We start from the raw sequence: 22,247 nt of genomic DNA, 5'->3' as shown, positions 1-22,247 counted from the left end.
CATATTTGAAATTGTGTTGTTATACACTGAGAAAGTATATAATGTGTGGGCTACAGCTGGACAAACCATGTGTGCCCTTCTGCAGTCCAGAGGTCAGTGTATGTAACAGTGTTATATGTCCCTGTAAGTCAATCTATGGGGAGGGGCATGCACCATATATAACCTAGGCTGTTACAACATTTGAGTGATATCAGTAGTAAGACGCCTTAAGGTATATGACTGTACATTTTCATACATTTCACCTTGGGAACATGGGTGGCCTAGTGTTTACTGTCATACAGACTGTTCCGTTTGTCAGTGTGATAGTGATGTTTTCAGTTAAGCACTGTTATGTAACAGATACATCCTCATTGTGGCAACTTAATTCTTTTCCCCCTAGGGGTTGAGTACAGAGTGTAACTGGAGGCTGCTGAACTATACATCTGCATTACTTACTGCTGACTGATTGTTATCCTCTGGTCCAGTCTTTCTTTACTGTTGTACTACTTGAAGGCCTTGGCCTGATCAGCAACATATGTTATGCTTTCGGATTACTGTATAAAATGATCTGCTTGAGAGTTGCATTACTCAGTTAGTATGTATTTCAAAGACCTAACAGCTATATGACATGGTATATACAACTGTAATATACACAAATAAACATTTCTTATGTATGCAAACCTGTGTGTGGTGTCATATCCTTTGACTTCTTTGTGGGTATATGTTTTATGCAAAAATTGTCTTTTGTATGAGTGAATCATACACTGTACATTTTAAAAGGTGGCAACTGTAGGAATACTGGCTGTTCAATATGCTGTGCACCCTCTAAATATGTATCTTCCTATACATAGCTATGTGTGTGTATGTGTATTTACATATCTATCTATATATATATATATATATATATATATATATATATATATATTTGTATCTGTATATATGTGTGTGTGAGTGTGTATATGTATCTTTGGAATGTTTATTGCTTCCACATTGTACATTCTCTATGGTAGCCAGACTGTACTGCATGATATGTTACTGATACCATCCTGACATCATACAGGTGGGATGGATTACTGTTAACTTCTTGTGGCTATGTTGTGTAGGATCCTGGTTATGGGACTTGCAAGTGTTGGTACTGTGTTGCAGGGCAGATCTGTTTGGCTGTGGGGGAGGGGGTGATATCAATACTTATAAGAGGTACTTAGCTTGGGCCCCCTCACCCCCATTAACGGTTCCTTTGGTCATATATGTATTTGTTGTGCTCTCTTTTATATCTATAGCTATATATCTGTATACACACACACACGCACACACACATATGTGTATATATATATATATATATATATATATATATATATATATATATATATATAGATACATATGTGTATATAATTTTTATTTATTTTATTTGCAGTTTGATTACCGGGGAAGTCCATTGGGCCAAACTGACCCATTTTCAGTCGAGACCCGGGGAGAAAACCTCCAAGATGCATTATACAATTTAGATACAACTGATACTTAATATTAAAGATAATATTATGTAGAATAGTTACTCATAAATGCATTCAATATCATGCATAGTTAACAAATTCATTAAGCTTGAAGGTAGGGATTATACAGTTTCATTTGAGGAAAACAGATATGTGTTTGGTGTGGAAACAGTTTACATACAAACCTTTTAAGAAAATGTAAATACGCTTTACATACACACATCAAAAGTAGAATGATATTTACAATATTTACAAGGTTGGGCTGTGTGTTTCCACTTTATATTTGGAACTCTGGTACTGGCCCTGCAGCAGTCCTTGGTCATGGTCTTTAACAAGGAGTCCTGCCATGACTTTGGACTCCTGGATGCCCCAGCATTGCGCCCAGAAGCACGATCCTTCACCCACACCAGCCATAGTGCCTACAGAAGGAAGCTGCAGCCAGTTATGAGATGTATTTCTGCCTGTGGGGTTTAAATAGGGCCAATTTCCCACACTTTGCCATGATTGGACAGTTTTGAAAAAGCTAAGCTATGGGCAAACCTTCTTACCTAAGGTTAGCATTGCTTAAAGGATTATACCAATGGGCAAACTGATTTAGCTGGTCTACACATTGTTTACACCTAGTAAGCAGGGGTGTGCAATGCTTAGCATTACTTAATTTTAAATTTGCACACTATTTGCTGTTTGGCATTGATTTATCATTCATTACGTTATGTATGTGTTTGGTATCCATGATTAATGTGTACGTACACTGTATGGGGTCCTTGTGTTTATTGGGGGATTTCAACACTTTATTACAATGACACCTCACATCTGGACTTAATGCAGTACTCCAGCTCACATATTTATGTTATGTAGTAGGTTATACAACATAAAACTGTATATAGAGTCCTTTCACATGTAAATTTTGATTTTCCTATAGTGAGGATCTGTTTGGAGATACCTTAATCTTATGTACTGCTGTGATGGATTACTGGTTAAATACTGTGACTATAGTGTACATGGTCCTGGGTTCAAAATCTGCAAGGGCGGTTTATTTTGTTGCTGGGCTGAACAGCGGCTGTTGGATACAGAGCAATTAAGGCACTTATAAACAATTGTAAGTGGGTTAAGTGACAGTAAGCAATGCTAACTTCTGGCTAAATATGCTTACAGGGATTTAGCTTCAATATTGCTTAACCTGTGTGCGCATTGCTTAAACCTGCATACTACTGCTTACAAGTGCTTACTCCCACTTACCACTGCATTAATTTAGACAGACATGTAACATAGCTCTTGGGAAGGTGGTGGATTTGGACACTCTATGGATTTATCATTCATTATACATTATACCTTCAATTCATAGCCCTGATTTCATGTGTACATATACTGTATGGGGCACTTGTGTTTATTTGTGGATTTTACAACATTATTACAATGACACCTCACATCTGCATTTAATACAGTACTCCAGTTCACAAATATATGTTATTTAGTAGGTTATACAGCAAAAATAATGGAAAATGGAATTTACTACAGTGAGAATCGAACTGGGAATGACTGCTCGCAAGGCGAACGCTCTGACCACTACACTATTGCAGTACTGCTTCATTTGCACATATCTTGATATTTAACTTTTTGTGCAATTTAAGCTACAGTGTGCGTAGCTAAGCAATGGGCAAACCCGTGCACCCATGGTTAAATTTAATCTCTTTGATAAAAAAAAAAATTCTACTGCTATATTCTCTTGGAAGGGACAGGTTTCACTTATTGCTGTAGATTCCTGCATGCATCTGCACATTTGTCAGACATCCTAGCAACCCCCCATATGGCTCAACCTCTTAATACACATTATCTGGACAAAGCTTGACAACCTGAGGTCCAACTACGGACATATTTTAATTATTGCTCTTATAAACTTTGTAGAGTTGCTAGAGTAACAGGATTGGTTTTAATATACGTTTTCTGATGGATTTTGGTGTATGACACTCATATGGATGTCATTATTTCATGGCTTCATTCCTGATATCATCCCATGATTTCAGGATACAACTGGGGTACAGGTTAACTGTATGGGCAACAAATGTGTGGACATTATGCAATGTTTTGTACAGTTGGGAGGTATGCAACCTCCTATGAATGTTCTCGCTCATTGTTATTGCCAAATGGCACTTCTTGAGTGCAGGGGCATGTGTATTGTGAAAGCTCTGCTCTCAGACACACCCCGTGCACTCATCCACATTCCATGTCCATTTAGGAGCAGTGGCAGTGCGCCTTCATTACTATGCATGGTGTGCTGCCGTGTTGCTCTTAAATGGTCGCTTCCATGCAGGAGTAAGCTATTCCTGCATGGAATCTTACTGAATTCTGGGGATTGTCTTTTTCTTGTGCTGATAATGTTCAAAGAAAGGTGGTATAGCTATGGTTGCTGCCATAATACCTAACTATGCCAACTTGGTTTTATCCAATCAGAAAAAAAAATAACAAATTTACGTTAGATAGTAGTTTTAAAATGTAAAATGTTGGTATCAGGAAAAGGAGATAAAATGCATCATAATAGATATGCAGAGTGCATAAAGGGGCTAACTGATTTCTTGGATTTGAAAATCACCAGTGATATAAAAACTGTGCATTTTTGGATGTCACTGTATATAAGGAGGACAGTAAAGAGATACTGTATATGAAAATTTATTACAAACATTTTACCAGCACTATTTTGTTGCACTCTGATAATATGCACCCCACTCATAGTGAACAGGCTTCTAGACTCAATAATTTGCCTAGTGTGAATGATGTTTCTGAAAAAGAATCTACATATTTCTGTGGCTAATGGGTTTTAAAATGGGGGGATATAAGAGAATGTAATTAAAGGTAAAGTTGTTAATGCTGTATGAGAATGGAGACACACAAGCTAGTTTATTATAAATGAGATCAAATACAGCACTCATACGTGGTCCGAATCCACTGAACTTAATTTACTACTGAAGTTTATGAGATTAAAGCATTCATAATAATCTGAAATTGTTAACTTCCTGTGTGCATACCTGTCAACCTCTTAGAGAAAGAAACCTGGATAAAGCCACAAATAATGGGGCGGGGGGGCAAAGGAACAAATAAATAGGGACACTTTTTAAATATTGCTCTTACAAACTCAAAAGGTTGATAGAATAACAAGTATTGTATTAGCATGACTTTTCTGAAGGATATGAAGTCTGAAACTCAATTTTTCTGCCATTATTTTCTGACTTCAGTCCTCATTGTTTTGCCAGTGACTTGCCAGCAAACCACAATTTTATGATAAATAGATAAAAAATATGAGGTGAAAATCTGGATACTTGAGAGATATGCCTGTGTAGAACTGTCTAAGATAGCAATGGATAGGCAAGTGTTTTTAAATAAGTGAAATAATAACAGATATTTGAAAGAACAGGTAAAACAGAAGACAATGGTTTTACATCAATAAGAGGAACATATAAATATGAGATCTATACTGTAGGTGAATATTATGCTTGATGCCTATATTATTACAATGTAGGAAGTTAAAGAATTTTTTTTCTTCAGATTATTTTACCTGTAATTTTAAGAATGTTGCATATGTTACTAAATGTTCTGGGTGAAAAGCCATCTGTGTAGGTAAAAACCACAGATGGGTTTAGCACCAATACACATGAAGATAATTATGCAGTGAAAAAGAAAAACATTTAATAGGTTGTACAGAAATTTGAACCATTATGCACATTTTAAATAAAACGTTATTCTTTGTGTTAGATTATAAGACTAATGAACGTAGGGAGACAGAGAAAGAATATCAGATTACAAGGAATATTGGTGTTAGATCTTTTTCCTCAAAAATCATTTTTATTTTTCAAATACATTTGAATGAATTCCATAGTATTTATACATAACATCTTAAATAACTGTGTACACTGTTTACATTAGCCTGAAACTATAACACATCTTAATGTATACAGTTACTTTATAAGTATGTCCACTCCATTATCAGAGTGTCTTTTCAATTATTGTATAGTGTCAATCAACAATAAGACTTTTCCCCAAAGGTTGTTGATAAATGGCTTTGGATAAATTCTTAGTTCTTTAATTTTAATTTCCAATAATGCTGTGGTCTTCAGTAAGCTGTAGAAGTCTTCTAAAGTTGGTATTGTGTTTGTATTCCATCTTCTTGTTATACACTTCCTTGAAATTACAAGTATAGTCCATACTAGATACATGTTTGACCTATTCAAATGAGGACCTTCGTTCACATTTAATAATGCAAGAGCTTTAGTTAAATAAAAAGATTCATTAAATAAAACTTGTAGAAAGTTATTAATACCATTCCAAAATGGCTTAATTTTAACACAATCAAAGAAAATGTAGTTCCAATCTGCACTGTGTACTTGCTCACATCTCCAACATATTTCTTTTATGGAAGAACTAATTTTACTGATTCTGTCCGGGGTTAACAATGCTCTGTGCAAGCATTTCCAATTAAAAATTTTCCAGTATTGTATAAAGGATGTATATTTGATCGATAATAAGATATTTGTTTTAATATCTTCAGTTAACTGTATTGAGTGTCCTTTTGTTATATATTTCCAATATGAGGCTTTGGGTATTTTATACTTTATCAATATTTTGTAAAATTTTGAAATACTGGTTCCCATGCCAAAGTCATTATATGTGATTTCATATATGTATTTTGTAAATTTAGGTATTTCTTTAAATGAAGAATTGTTAATTATTCTACTTAAATCTTGCGAATATGACAATACTCTGTAAAGTTAGCCAGTCCTGTTGTGGAATTTTTTATGTTGTTTTTATTACTTGCATATTTAAAACTTTTATTTCTTTGATACATTGGAGCAAACAAACAAATCCTTTCTGTTCCCAGGAATTAATAATCTCTCTATATATTTTATGTGGAAAGTTCTTTGTGACTACAAATGGTGTTAAAAGATCAAACCAGATTTTTAAATCTATATTTGCATTAATAATTTTTCCTAAATGAGTCAATGTAATAATTACTCCTATGAGTTTAGTGGGTTTAGTTATGTTATAATACATACTACTACATAATATGTGCCATGGCAAATTTTTATCTCTTATTTGAATTTTTTTTGTAAATCAAATTCATTTACTGATATTACAGTTAGTAATTCTTTCCAATTTGCAGAATAATTTAGACTTATCCAATCTGAGATTGTTTTAGACACTGATGATTTATAAATGTTTCTACATCAGGAAAGTTTAATCCTCCCTGTTTCCATGGTCTGATATGATATATTAAAGCTATTCTTTTTCTTTTGGGAAACCTTAAAATTTTTATTTGGCATGAATTTATTTTTTTAAATATATTCCTTTCTGGTAACAATTGTATTTTCAATACTATATATAGGATCTTGGGCAGTAAAACCATTTTTATTAACTGTAGTCTATCTTCAAATGTTAATATAATTTTGTTCCATTTTTCCACAAAGATTTTAATTGTATTGATGATATTATTGTAGTTTTTTGAGACTAATTCATTATCCTTGCATAACTCAATTCCTAGATATTTTAAGGTAGATTCTTGTTTCCCTATGATGTGATCCCCCTTAGTCTGCAGTTTTTTTTTTAATTTAAAAATAAAAATTTTGATTTCAATTTATTGAAATGGAGTCCTGAAGTCATGTAAAATTTGTCAATTAATATATCTAATTCTTCTAATGTCTCTTTTGTATTAGATAATGTTAGTAATATGTAATCAGCAAATAGCATTACTTTAGAATTGTATTGTTCATAAACATCTATTCCTTTGATTTTTATATTGTTACAAATTGAATTTGCCAATATTTTAACAGGTTCATAGGTAGGTACTAGGCTCTCTGCCCATGGGCATTTATAAGCCTAGCCACAGTGTGTTGGCTTTCACCGCCCCATTGATTAATTAACTGATCCTCTGTCAAGCAGAGCCAATGAAGTGATCCCAGCGGTGTATTTTCTGTTATCCGTCCACTCATCAAGGTTTCTCTTGAAGAATATTAATGAGGGGCTCTGCCTAATATAGTTTGGAATTCTGTTCCAAAGCATGGGGAAACTTTGTGACAGGATTCTATCCCTCCAGCATGTTCTATTTATTGTTGTGGCGAGGTTTAGCTCACTAGAGCATGTGGCTTGTAGTGACTTGGAATTCTTTAAGTGGAGCATGTCCATCAATTCTGAGTCGGACATGGCTTTGTAAGTAAGGCAGAGATCACCTCTGAGTAAGCTATATGCCACTGAGTACAGCCGGAGTTTTTTCAGTCGGGCTGCATAGGACATATGTTTGAGGCCAATAATCCTCTTGGTGAAGTACTTTTGTGGTCTCTCCAGCTGTTGGAAGTGTCTTGTGAGGTACATCCCAAATGGGCCATTGTACTCTATGATGGGTCTGATGAGTGACGAGTAGAGAGGCACTATAACCTCTTTATTTCTAGATGCGAACCCTTTAGTAATTAGATGGGCCACATAGAAGGATTTCCTAACTACTTTGGCAATATGATTGTCAAAGGAGAGATTACTATCTACCTGGGTCCCCAGTTTTCTTATTACCTCTTCTGTATTAAGGGGGCTGCCACCTATGTGGTAATTCATTGGTGTTTTGTTTTTCCCAAACGGGATGACTATACATTTTTCGGCATTTATCTTGAGGCCATGACTTTAACACCAGGTGCCCGTCTCAGTAAGACCCTTTTGGAGGATGTCCGTGTCAGCTGGAGAGTCAATTATGGCTCCCAGTTTGCAGTCATCGGTGAACTTGGTTAGCTATAGTCCTCCTGTGTTTGCCTGTACGTCTGGGAAGTATGTGCCAAACAGTCCCCAGAATCAAGCCTTGCGGGACACCACTTGTGACTGGTTTAGTGTCGGACCTGGAGCCCACTATTTTTACCATGTGAGTTCTGTCTGTAAGCTAGTTGGCAATCCATCTCATGACATAGGGGTTTATGTTCAGGCTGGTGAGGTTTTTTGTAATACCTGAGTGGGGAATGGTGTTGAAAGCCTTGGCAAGGTCAAGGTAGGCTGTGTGAACAACCTTTCCCTCATCTATGGCCTTGGTGACTGTCTCGAATAAATCAACCAAGTTTAGTAGGCATGATCTGCCCTTAACAAAGCCAAACTATGTCAGGTCAAGTGTTTGGAGGTTCCCAATGTCTTTGTTAATGAGTTCCATGATGATGCGCTCCATAGCCTTGCAGACCAAGCTAGTCAGGCTTATGGGGTGATAGTTACCAGGGTTAGTTGTGGCCCCTCCTTTGTGGAGTGGAATAACCATTGCTGTGCACCATTCTATGGGCACGTAACTTGTGGAGAGGCTAAGATTGAACAGCATGTTTAGGTGGGGGGGTTAGTTCATTCTGTAGTTCGTGCAAGATGCAGCCTGGGACACCATCTGACCCCATTGACATTGTGTTTTTGGCTTTTGAAAGGGCTATATTCACCTGTGCATCTGTGATTTCCGGGACACTACATTTTTCTGGTATTGTTGTGGGCCCTTTTGGGGGTGAGAGGGGGGTGAATTTTGCACTGAATCTATCTGCCAGGATGTTGGCAATATCAGTAGGTTCAGTATATTTTGTGCTATTTTGCAGTAGTTCAGTGCATATCTGCGAGTTGCCACTTAGATTCTTAACATAGCTAAAGAAGGTTTTGTGGTTATCGTTTGAATCCTTGGCTATTTTTCTTTCGAAGTTAGCCTTGGATGATTTTATGAGAGACCTTAGTTTCTTACTGATATTGACCAGGGATGTCTTTCCTTCTTGGGATTTGCTTTTTTTCTGAACTAGTTTCCTCCTTCTATTCTATAGCCTGTTTATGGCAGGGGTCCACCAGACTGGTTTCCTTCTCTTAGAGGAGTGAGTCTTGGTTTTGCTAGGGTTGGCATGATCCATGCATCCTTGTAGGTGCTCATAGAGTGCATTTGTAAAGGTTTCTGCATCTTGGGCAGTGTTATCCTTTATCGTGGGGGCTGTGAAACTTACCGCCTCTGTCTTAAGTAAGGTGAAGTTTGCTTTAGAAAAGTTTTTTACTGTGGTTTCTTTAGTTGGGGTGGTGGTAGGGTGTGGACATCCAGAGTGATTTGTTTATCGTCTGATCTAACCAGTGACGGGTTGACCTCCGGTGTGGAACACCTGTCGCCCATGTTTGTGAATGACCAGGTCCAACATGTTTTCACCTCTGGTAGGGGAGTTTACCAGCAGATCTAGGGCATTTGAGTTGATGAATTCCAGGAAGCACTGGGCCTGGGAGTTTGTACTCGAGTAGTTTTCCCAGTTAATGATAGAGTAATTGAAATTGCCCAATATCAGGGTGTTCGGTAGGATCTTCTTGTTTTTCAGTGTCTCCAGAAAGGTGGAGTGGAGGTCCTGGGTCATAGTGCGTGATCTGTACCAGGCCACAATTTGCATTGCAGAATTGCCCAATGTTAGTTGCACATGGATGACCTCAGAGGTATCATGCTGCGCCACTAACCTGGAGGTGTGGGTATCCTTGATGAATATGGATACACCCCCTCCTTTTGTGTTTCAGTCTGTGTTCTGTGGCCGAAACGTGTGGTACGAGTTGTAGCCCGGTAGTGCTGGGGTGCTCTCTGCAGCCATGAACCAGGTTTCAGTTACTGCACAGATGTCGACGTTCTCCATACTGAGGAGTGCTTCGAGCACATGCATTTTGAGATTTAAACTCCTGGTGTTGAGTAGCATAACCCTCAGTTTTTTGTTAATTGTGCTGTTTACGGAGGTTGGTTTAACTTTTGAGCCTTGCCTAAAAAAAGCACTATGGGGGCAGCAAGAGCCTTGGCCACTATTCAAAAGCCTAGGGGTGACAGGTGCAAGCCATCTCTTGTGAAGGAACATGGCTTGTCGAGCATGTCATCCCAGGCTGACAGACACTGGATCCCCTTTGAATGACACCAGAAGCTTAGCCAATTGTTGAAATTGATATTTTTTTCTTTATACTGAGGTAGCATTCTTGGTGAGGGCAGGATGCTATTCAGGGTCAGGATCATACCAGCCTGGGCTACATGATCAGAGAACTCTTCCATGTTTCTTTTCATGTAGTCCAGGGAGGTACGTCTCAGGTCATTCACACCAACATGAACAATGACAGAGTCATATTTGTACTTGTTCTGGAGTGACCTGAGTGCTTGTGTTATGTGGCGGATTCTGGCTCCTGACAGGTAGCCAACAGTAACCTTCTGCTTGTCCAGCCTACTCACTGGGACGTCAGTGTGCCTGACTAGAGAGTCACCTATTACTAGTGTGTTAGGTATGCTATTTCACCTTAAGGGCTGTGATTGTGCGGCACACTGATTATGTGTTTTATGTGTTTGTCTGGTTTGTGACAAGAGGTACAGGTTGTTTGGGTGTCTGCTCTGGAGGTCTCTGATGCTTGTGCAGGTTTTTATTTAGAGCCTCCAAGTATGATTTAGTGTATTTATGTGTATTTTTTTCCAGTGCTGGTTTAGTAGGTCTGTGTGTGGCTGTAGGTGTGGTGCAAGTGTTAACCATCTCCTCTCGACTGTCTGTTCCAGTCTTGGGTGGAGACAGCTTAGCCTCCAGTTTGGCTATATAATTGCATCTCTCGCATATGTTAGTGTTTTGTGGTAGGAGGAGAGGGTTGTCTGTGTACATGAGGCAGTTGTAACATTGCCTCAGGATTCTCAGATTCACCAACTGGACTGGAGAGTACACCTGAAATTGGTCTTTGGTCATGCCTGAATAGTAGGGTGAGCTGTTTAGTCACTTGGTTGGTGACGGGAGAATAAAGAGCCTTGCTCTTCTGGCCAATCAAGTGCCAGGGTATATTAGTACTTGTTATTAGGTCTGAGCAAGTGTTGGGCTGTATGATGCTTCTTGAGTGCTTAGGTTGAGAGTTAGACTAGTTTCAAGGGAAAACTGAAGAGGAGATTTAGTGGTGCCGGGAATAATTTAACTCTAGCTAACTGGCACTGCCTGGCACACAAAACCGTGCAAATGCAGTTTTTATAACAGGGAAATTAAAGAGATTGAAATTAGCCCAAAATGGCCAATAAACTACTAACTTCTGGGCTGGAACCACTCCTCCAGAGACAGATAGGTTGCTCAAAGCTCCCTTCTTTCACAGGTGAACACAGAAACTTCCTTCTATCCAAGTAAGGTATGGGCAACTCAGAAACTTGTAACACAGCCCTGAATTCAGCACTAGCCTGAAAACTGAACTATACTAGCTTTGAAAGGTGGGAAACAAGGATTTTTTTTGTTTGTTTTTTTGAAAAGATAAGGCAAAAACAGTAAAAATACACTTAAAACAGCTTTAAATGACTACAAACGATCAAAAAAGGCTATCGCACTTTAGAGTGTAGCCTACAACAGTTAAACAAATTATTTAAACAAAAAATAACTTTTTAAAAGTGCAGGCAGTCAAATAAGTACAATATGTGAAAAAAAACAAGCTTTTGAATCACAATAAACACTGGAAAATCAGCGTTTAGGCGGAAAACAGTTAAGTACAGCAATAAAGTACAGAAAACTGATACTTAATCACTCCAAATAGCCATATCAAATAGAATCAGTGATATGAGACATCCTTGTTTAGTGCTTTGTGTTATATGTATAGATTCAGAGGTAAAAGGACCTAACTTGACATACGCTAAATTATTTGTATATATTTTCTTTAGGAGATGAGCAAAGGATGCAGGAAAGTCAAATAGCATTAGGATTTTGAATAAATAGTCCCAATTTAGGGAATCAAAGGCTTTCTCTATATCCAAGCCAATGTGGTTCTTTATTTTCTTTATTAACATAATCTATAAGAGAACTTATCCTTTTAATATTGTCATGCATTTGACTATGATATATAAATCCAGTTTGACCATTATTTATTGTTTTGGATAGTGGTATTTTCATACTATTAGTTAATATTGTCATAAATATCTTATAGTCATTATTTAATAATGATATAGATCTAAATGAGGTACAGAGGTTTGGGGATTTGTTTTCCTTTAGGATAGGTGTGATTAAGGAATATCTCCAAGAGGGTGGTATTAAAGGTTGTGACTGAATTTCTAATAGAGTTTAATGGAAGAGGGATAGTATCTTTGAAGGAAAACATTTATATATTTCTATAATTATGCCATCTATACCTGAAGCTTTATTATTTTTACCCTCTTGTATTGTATCTGTAATTTCTTTGTAGGATATGAGTGCTTGCAGATCTAGTTTTAATTTGTCTGTTTTTTTATATTAGAATATTTTTCATCTAGATTTAATTGATCAATATGTATATTTTCTTTTTGGAAATGTTCCATATAGTGATTTCTATAGGCATCAAGAATGTTACCTATATCCGAGGCATTTTTCCCTTTCTTTTCATGGAAGATACTTTTAATGTTATTATATTTTTATTGTATTTTGATTCTTGCGGATAAATTATGTAGATATTTGGGAGAAGTGGCCAAAGTATTAATTTTTGGGTTTTTTTAAAGCTAAACTAGATTTATGTGTTAGAATTTTGTTGTATTTATTGTTTAATACTTCTACTTTCTTTTTCATCTCCAAATGATTTTGATTTTTTTTCAGCTTTTACTGACAAAAGTTTGGATTGTAGATCTAATAATTCAGAATTCCATTCTCTGATTTTTTTTATACCAAGTCAGGGTTTTACCATATATGTAAGCTTTTAATGAGTTCCATATCAATATTTTATTTATCTCTGTGGTGCAATTAATATCTAAGAAGAACTGTAATTCAGATAATAACCAGGGTTTGAACTCTTTAATTTTAGTTATATATGCTGGAATTCTGGAGTTAAAGATTAATGGCTTGTACCTATTTTGAAGTTTTAGTATCAATGAATTGTGGTCTGAAAAGGGGCAGGGAGTGATTGAGAAATTAATGATTTTAGAGTGTAAGTAATGGGCAGCAAATATTTTATCTATTTTAGTTTGGGTACCAAATCTGTGATCTTGATGGGAAAACAAAGATTTATCTTCTTTAAATTTGAAAGTATCTACAAGATTATTCTACCCACTTGTTTAAAGCTTTTGATACAGCAGATGTACGCAGCAGTCTTTTATTTGTAATTTCAGAAATATCAAATATACAGTTAAAATCTCCTCCTAATATTAAGCTGTCTTTATAATAATTGGAAATTAAATCCAAGTGTTTTTTAACAGTACCTGTTCCAATGCCTGGGAACCAGTATATATTGGCTAGTGTCCATATTCTGTTATTATATTTAACTATTACTGATGCCATAAGGCCTTTTTTATCTTCATACTTATAAATGATTCCTGGGTTAATCACATTTGTTTTCCATAAATTGTTACCCCGTTTGTCTTTGTCTTATAAGTAGATTACACCAATATCATAGATTCCATTTGTAATTTCGTTTTGAAATGAGTTTCTTAAAGGAAGACAACTTGTGTTTTGTTCAGTTTTAAATATTTCAGTAGATTTGATCTCTTGTTAGGATTGCTTAAGCCATTGGTATTTAAAAATAATAAGGTTAAATCCATCTTAGGTTATTTAGACTATGTATTTTTTTGTTTTATTGTGACTATTAAACATTTTCCTCTGATAACTATAAAGTATATGTTTGAGCTTTTAAAGGAAATTATCAGTTTTATATGAGTGTTTACCAGTGAAGTTGTGTTTTGATCAGGCATACTAAACATTTTTTTTGTGAAATAAATTTAAATTAATAAATGTTAACAAAACTAAGATCAACACTAGCTATGGAATGAAAATAATTCCTAATCTGATGGATAAACCTAAGTCTTTCAGATTATCACTCATACCCTGACAATCCAGAACTTCTGAGCTCCATAAATTAAATTATCATATGGAGAATATTTGTAATAGAAATAAGCAATATTTATATCATTTTGAACAGATATAGTACTATTGTAGATTAGACAGAATTTTAATACAATATAAATGTCTAGTTATTGTATAAGCAATTAATATTTACATAAAAGATAGATGACAAAATTCGATCATAGTAAAGTAGCATGTATCCTATATAAAACCTCAATAAAAGATTATAGCACACAGTTATTTAACATATTCACCCTTATTGATGAAGTCTTCCAAAACGTATTACTTAATATAAATAGATGGTAATAATATTTGTACCTAATGTTTATAATACAATGTATTTTACTGGATATATCAGAAGTTATATTCATTGTTTGCCAGCATTTAAGTAATCACTTTGTTTGTTGTTAAAGCATCAAGTTTGTTTTATGTGAACATTGATGAAAGTTAGTGCATTTTAATTATCACTGCATCCCTCCTCCCCCCATTTCCTACACATAAGGATTTTCATATCTGTCATTTCTTAGTAGAAAATGAGTGAAATTATAGGTTAAAAACAACAAATTCACTTATTGTGATTAATGATTAGAAATTCCCTTTCCATATTCATAAATTGCCATTTTATGGCATATACTGAAAGTTTTTAGATTTAAATGGCAACATTCTATTTTGTATAATCAGCAAAGGTTAAGCTGAGTGATTATTGTCAATTTAATAATATTTGTTCAGAATGTGATTTTTTTCATTCTGTGACATTCCTATTTCAGGTGTCTATTGTTTCCTTTGAACAAATTTGTCAGTTTGATGTCATGTATAAAACATTAGTTACCTTGATAACAGCTTAAGTATTATGTATGGTCAAGATGGGTTACAAAACCACAATTCAAGTTAAAGCAATTATATGACTTGTTATGCACATTTACTTACATGAGAAAATCATCATGCTTCCTCTTGATGTTCAATATAGTGTATGTCATTTATGACAAGTTAAAACAATGGTGTTATTATACACTAAATCCTGTCTTTAATATCTAAATTCAGCCGTCTGCTTCATCTTATATGACAATTATATATTTTATATCTAGATTTACTAAAATCATACATTACATAACTGTGTGCTTTTTTAGCTGTTACTTAGTTATTTGAGATACCACAAGCTGTAATGCTTATTCTTATTAGCTCCTTCCAAGCATGTTTATACAGTCCACAGACTTTAAATCATGAGACCCTTCTAGTTTCTTATTTGTTATTAAGTATATTTCCATCCTTACATACACACATATCAATACTTCAAGCATGGGCAACAATGCCCATCCAGTTTTGCCAGAATACCATTCACTAGTTCATGTGGTGTGTTTCCAGGCTGTTCTTAAGATATCCAAACCAATATCTGCCCTGTTCCATTTTACCAACCTGTTCCATGCAGTGGCCACTCTGCCAGTGAACCACACAACACACCTTCCATTCCCACAGATATTTCCATGAAGGAAATCTGATGACTCTAGCACTTCCCGGCAACCCCAAGCACCCCTAGAATCAGCTATCCCCATATGCCCAACACATCCGAGCAAGCTCACCTCCCAGACCACTGCAAAGGGTACTGCACAAGACTAAGTACTCTTAGTCTTTCACAATAACTCAGACTTCCACTCTTATGTAAGTCCTTAATGTGTTTGGACCAAAATACATTTTAAATATAAAATTGCACTTATTTTTTTATCAAAAATCAACTTAATGAGCTAAATGAAGTGTTGGGAGACCATCAATATGTGTATATGTGGTTTAAAACAGCCCTTTTATTATATATTTAAAAAAATAACTTCACTGCCGAGAATCATCTCGAGGCTCCTCAGAGCTGTTAAGCATTGTCACTCTGTCTCCATTACCATAGCAACCTGGGAGCGTCTGTTTCTTTTAGTGTGGCTGTGTACTACATACCAGAGGCTCACAATGCATCTGAAGCAAAGCTTCACTTCACTGCAACTTCAAGCCTAAATTCCCTCCCTTTCAGTGAGGCAGCAGTCAGGGAAAGACCGGAGAGCAAACAGATCAAAAATAAAACCTCCCAACAAGCCACCACAAGAGATGACACATTTTTCCAGCCTTCCCACCTCTCACTCAGCAGATGTATAAACAAACTATTCTCTTCCAAAATATCCCAAAGCACAGTTTTATCCACCCCTTCCCCTAGATCCAGGCTAAAACACTAAATGTCTCTTCCTAATACACAAGCATCAGTAAATCTCGATCACAAGCCGCAACCCACAACTTCCCAGAGATGAAAATGGCAACATACAACAGCTGCCAGACACAGCTGCATCCACACACACCATCTCAGGCTTAATCAAACAGCACTCAAAGCTACAATACCTGCCATAATTGATATTAACTATGTTTAGACAGAATAATAATGACATTTGTACTAGCTGCCAGACACAGCTGCATCCACACACATCATATCAGGATTGATCAAACAGCACTCGCAGCTGTGATACATGCCATAAATTATCTTAACTATATTTAGACAGAATAATGATGACATTTGTACTAAGAGCTTGCTACTACTATTTAACCAGGATATACATGACATTTCTAAATCATACTTTAACTGAAGAAGGCATTAGTCTCCATGACAGCATTTTTTTTCAAAACACTCTACTGTTACTGCTATTATATATGAGGTTAATTTGTTACATTTGAGTCTGAACTCTGATGAATGGTACCTTCTTGAATTAGATAATTACTTAAATTATTATAAATCAAATCAATGAAAAATGAACAAGAACAGTATTCATTGAGTTCAAGTAGGGTATTTGAAACTTATATGTTTGTATTATATGTTTCTTGGTTTGGCTTATATATAATGTAAATAGTAGCCCAGCTTGACCTACCTTTGTTTGTGAAGAATTATTGCACTCTTTGAACATTCTGAATAAAATAATACTGTTTAAGAGACCCTCCTTTTTAAAAAAAAAAACAGATGACAAGTGATGTACCATATCAGTTGATACTTTGAGAGATGTAGTTATAAGAGTTATTTTTTTGGGACAGGTAACTTGGAATCAGTTTTTTGTTTCTTCTTTCTAGCATCAGTCCAATAATTTGTTTCTTTTATTCTTTTAAGAGTAGGGGCCATCCATTCCATTCCATTTCTTCTGGGATAGACACTATGTTTTTGTTTTTTGAATATAGTAGTTTCTTCTAAGTCATTAAAGGTTCCCATCTCATTGGCAAAAAGTATTTTTTATCTTGGCTGGAAAGGCCAGTTGTGCTTTAATGTTGTTTTGTTTCAGCAGTTTTATTATTGGCCAGATGTTTTTCCCTTGTAATAGTATTTTGGAAGAATAATCATTGTCAAACCTTATCAGGCTTTGATTGTATTTTAAGGGTGATTTTCTCCAAGCAGATTTTAATAATAGTTCCTTGTCCAGAAATGAAATAAATTTTATAACTTTGGATCTAGCTGGATTATTTGTTGAGTTAGAAGCAGGTTTCCTCAGTGCTCTATGCGCCCTTTCAATTCGAAATGAAAGTCCCTCTTTCAAGTCTAAAAATTCAGGAATCCAGGTTTTTTAAAATGAAATAATGTCTTCAACTTCAGTGTTTTCAGACAGACCAAAGATCATTATGTTTTTTCTCCTTTCCCTGTTTTCTAAGTCATCTATTTTGTTAAGCAGTCATATATTCTGTTTAAGCAGAAATTCTTTTTGGAATTCTTCCTTTTTGAGTCTCCCTTCAATGTCACTTAGAGAAGTCTCTATATTTGTTATTTTTGTATGGTGTTGCTGTAATGGTTCCTTAAGAGTCTGTTTTTGAGAATTTAATTTGAGGTTTTGTAAGTCATTTTTAAAACCAACAAAATGAAATAAAAATCCAGGCCACTAACATAGGTGAAAAATCTTTATAAATCCACAGATGAGCGCTTTCGTCTGAAAACAAGACTTCTTTGAAGAAGTCTTGTTTTCAGACGAAAGCGCTCATCTGTGGATTTATAAAGATTTTTCACCTACGTTAGTGGCCCGGATTTTTATTTCATTTTGTTGGTTTTGAGTTTAATTTTATTTTTGTTGTGGTGTAAGTCATTTTTAAAGCCATCCATCTTCAAAGAGAGTTCCTGTAAGGTAGATGTCATCAATTGCAGTTCTTTTTTCAAAGCAGCATCTGGATGAGAATTCCTTGAGTTGTTCATATTCAGTGACTCAATACATCTCCAAGTTACTTGACAGGAAAATGTTTGTATATCTCTACCAAAACTGATATTTTAGTTTATCTACAGATTTCTGACATTTTTAACTTGAAAATAATAAACTTTTCCTACATTATTATACTAGTTTATGGAGCTCTCAAAATTCACTGCTCTCAGTTGGCCATATAGGCTCCACCCCCGATGCTGTATCTTTTTATACATTGTGATCTCACCTTGAATGAGTAGATTGATTTATAATGTGTGTTTCTTCCCAATATTCAAATATATCATTGCCTCCAGTGCTGATTTGTCCCAAAGCATGCTGGCAATATTCTGCAATTCAAAGACAAACTTAGCAACACCTCACTAGTGGCTCATTATCATGTTTTTGAATTCTGCACTGTGCTATTAGACCTAACCTCACTAGTGTGCCACCTACAAGCCCATACAACACAAGTGCTCAGGCACCATCCAACACACACACACCCACTGATACTGGCATCCATTCATATACACACACACACACACACACACACACACACACACACATACACACACACACACACACACACACACACGCACACACACACACACTCCCGGACATATCTATACACAGACATAAAATTCAAGGCAACTGCAAATATGACCTTATAAACACACCTACACTTATATACACACATGAATGGCTTTGCAGTACTTCCTCATTGTGGTGTTAAGAGCCTCTTCCTTTCACTGAAGTAAACCGGTATATTGTGACAAAATATGGTGCTTGCTTTTTCTACTTTGCTCCCCATATAAAGCTACAGAGCAATTCTCCGAACTGGTTTGCCTTATTCTACCATGCTAATCAGATACAAGTAATACTTCTGGGGGAGAGCATGCAGCAAATTAACATTAGCTGTGCCCCCTGACTGCCACATCAACAAGACTGCAGTCCCAGTACACACCAGTACCTTGGTAAAGATATAGTAGTAGATAACTTGCTGATTTGTTCAGGTAAGAGTACTGCAAAAACCTGTAGTAGATGACAGGTTATTAAGTGAGTTATGCATTTCTGTATCCCAGGGTGTATGCATCATGCTCATAAAACAAAAGAGTACACGGTTTCCTAAGTTCATAAAATAGCAATGGTTTCTATGCTTGTATTTGCATTCAAGGTGGCATTTTTTTCTGTGGATTTGAGACAGACTATACCTGTAGCAATTTTATTGGTATAATTCTAGATTATTGAAATAAATATATCAAGTCTCAATATGTCAAATTACACACACAAAAAAGTGTTTTTTTTTTGTAGGGTGGCAGGTATCCTCCACCCCCAATTCCACACAACTAAATATATGCAATCTCTGAGAACAGTTAAGGGAAATTACAAAAACATGCCATAAATCACTTCCAAAATGCATCCAAAACCCAAGACTGCAGCATCCTAAAATGTGTCAAACACTATAATAATGGAACTACCCCAAGGAGTTACATATATAGGCAAATACATAAAAATATTTAGCAATAAAAAGGGACTCTTGATCATTGTACACAGTTCTGTCACTAACACTTTTAATGAAGCTCTTAGCTGACTTACTGTCACAAATTTCAGTGTATTTCTTTAACAATTCTGAACAAAACCTAAACTAATAGGGGGATATGATAATATTGCAGTAGGTAATATAGAAAGTTAGTAGATGTGTTTTGCATTGACATGCATTTTGCAAAGAATAAGTAGTTTAAAGCTGCAATGTCTGTCATTACTGACTACGTGCAATCCTTATTGACTTACCCGAAAATCGAACATTGCCTTAACCGCCAGTCCTGAATATGTTGCTGTTCTGTGTGCACCAATCTGCTTACCTCTTTGTTTTCCTACTTCCCTAGACACTCCTTTCCTGCTCTGCCATCAGCTAAACAGTTGTTTGTCCCTTAATATATAAATGAGTACAACAGTCTCACTGATAAAAGTGTGTATATTTTTCCATTGGTTCTCTTACAGAAGTCTAAACAAATAGCACACACTCACTAAAACTAGTGCAATACACTCAGAAGTGCATCACTGGGCTTAAACATAAAGGAGATGTAACTTAGGTTAGACTGTATTGCTAGAGGTAACAAATACACTCTAGATTAAAGCACAGACCGAACTACCTAATTATCATGTCTCCCTGATCAATGTATGAAATCAACGCATTCTATAATTGCATGAAAAAATGTAAATTGTGTGTGTAATATAGTTAAATGTAGGCACTAAATGCTAATGGAGTTCTACCTTTCAGATGCCTAACTGCAATGAAATAAATGAATACATACAGAGGTAATAGCCACAGTGAACTATGTCAGTCTGCTGCTGTCAGGCAGTTAGTGTACAACCCTTTATAACCCCAATACATGCATGCTTAAACATGTGCTCACCATTTACAGCAATATTATTGACTATGGACAATACAAATGTGATTGTGATCAAATGAATGAATAAATTAATAAATAACCCAGCTGTATATGTCACCTCACTGCATCAGGCACATACAGTGTTACCCACTAGAATACTACCACTAATACAAATGCACTTACACACATAGACAAGTACGTGTCTAACAATTACAGCAATACTTTGCTGACTCTGTACATCTGAGATGTCTGATTTCAATCACATGCATAAATAATAGCTGAAGTGATATATCTCAGCTTGCAGCTGTCAAATACATACAGTGCAAACCATTACAACCCCCATCCAACACACACACATACACATTTGCTCACTTCACTGAGTGTGTATATGTCTGAGCATGAGCAAATGCATGAATAAGACATAACCATACACACACAGAAATGTAAAACACAGATATATGCACCAGGTACAGCTACTTCACTGAAATTGTACATCTCAGATTTCTGATGGTGATCAAATGAACGATGACTTAATAGATTCAGCATCATATCTGCTCAATGATATTAGTTGTATGCAGTGCAAATTATTATGAACTCTCCTGCACAAACACCTCCACAGAGGCACAGACATGCACATGCTCACATATACACCAGGATGTGCTAAATAATTACACCCTGTTTAATGAATGTAAATACTTCAGAAGTCTGATTGTGAACAGATAAATTAATAAATATATAAATAACCACAGGAAAGAATTTTAGCTTGTTGTTACATGCATACAGTACAAACCATTATAAACTACCTTGCATGCACAAGTGCGTGTGTGCACACGCACACAAACACACACACACAGAGCAATATCCTCCAATCACAGCCTGTTTATTGACTACGTAAACCTCAGATGTAGGACTAAGAGCAAAATAATACTCACAGTAATATATTTTTTTCTTGTTTTCCTCTCAGACACACAGAGTGCAACCCATTGCAAACTACACATATGAGTACATGTATATGTACCAATCAAGAACAGCCACTTCACTAAATATCTACCCCTCAGATGTATACACAGTATATAGATATACAGAGAGAGTGAGTGTGAGAGAGTGATTTTTGAATGCAGGAAGTAAACTTCTACGAATAAGATGCCTGTGATCAAATAAAGGAATAAATCTATAAATAATAGCCAAAATAACGAAGACAGATGTGTCCACCAATAGCAGTCACTTTAGTGAAAGTGTACAAGATGACATCTGAATGCGATGAAATGTATAAATACTTAATAGCCACTGCAATACAATTCAGCTCATGGCTGTTAGAAGAATACAGTGCAATTACAAACAGACCCATACAATGACAAATGTGCCCAGCAGTTACTGCAGTTTGACAGGGTACAACTCATACATCTGACTTGATCAAATAGTGAC

Source organism: Protopterus annectens, chromosome 14.part0, assembly GCF_019279795.1.
Source record: "Protopterus annectens isolate FY-2018-M chromosome 14.part0, PAN1.0, whole genome shotgun sequence".
Taxonomy (NCBI): domain Eukaryota; kingdom Metazoa; phylum Chordata; order Ceratodontiformes; family Protopteridae; genus Protopterus; species Protopterus annectens.
Note: the sequence above shows the minus strand (reverse complement) of the source record.